Genomic DNA, 895 nt, shown 5'->3' with positions numbered 1-895 from the left:
TTTTTATGTTTACAATACCAAATTACTCAAACAGAAAATATTTAATTTTTAGAAGTAGTCATCGAATACAGAGAAAGTTATTATTTTACCACTATGTTAATAGTTTTACCAATACATTCTGCCATATCTGTCCTTTTGAGGACTTTCATGAGGTTGATGTGGCCCACAATAAAAATGAGTTTTACACCCCAGCACAAGATGATATATACATATAGGATAATGTAAACAGGGCTGTCAGAGTTGAAATGAGTTTATGTTAGATGGGTGAATTATCTGATCATCATTGCAGTAATCCACATTATTAGCAGAAATAGAGGGCCCCAAACCAAATTTTGCTTAGGGCCCCATGGAGGCTTGGGCACCTGAGCACCTTTATGTTTCATCTAATATTTCTTTATAATATTAAATTCATTCTTGTATCTCTTATGTTTAGTTTCAGCTTCTTTAGTTCTTAGTCTTGTGAAATTTTTATGAAGTGCATTTAACAAGCATTTTGTAAACCTTCAGTCATCCAACTCTACTCTACTTTTGGTAGTTATGGATTTTCAGTGGACAATGCTTATCAAAAAATGTAACAAATGTTTAATTATTACATCCAAGCATGTCTCTCCGTCCTTCTACGTCATTTAAAAAAAGTCTGCTGAAAAAAAAAAAAAAAAGGTCTGTTTGCATGCATTTTTGGGGGGGTCAAATTGCAAATAGAACTGCATCACGACTGTCATAGTTTTGTTTTTTTCACAAGGACCTAGAGAAGCTGCTGGGAGTCAGAATGCATATTAAAAACATGGTCAACTGTCAACATAATGTCTTTTCAGAAAGTAATCTTGTGTCCTGCAATAATAGAAACGACAAAGATCTACAAGTCTGATTGTTGCTAATGACTCAGACAGATCAA

The sequence above is a fragment of the Nematolebias whitei genome, chromosome 21, assembly GCF_014905685.2.
Source record: "Nematolebias whitei isolate Nwh7 chromosome 21, NemWhi1, whole genome shotgun sequence".
In the NCBI taxonomy this organism is placed as follows: Eukaryota; Metazoa; Chordata; class Actinopteri; order Cyprinodontiformes; family Rivulidae; genus Nematolebias; species Nematolebias whitei.
This window is presented reverse-complemented; position numbering follows the sequence as displayed.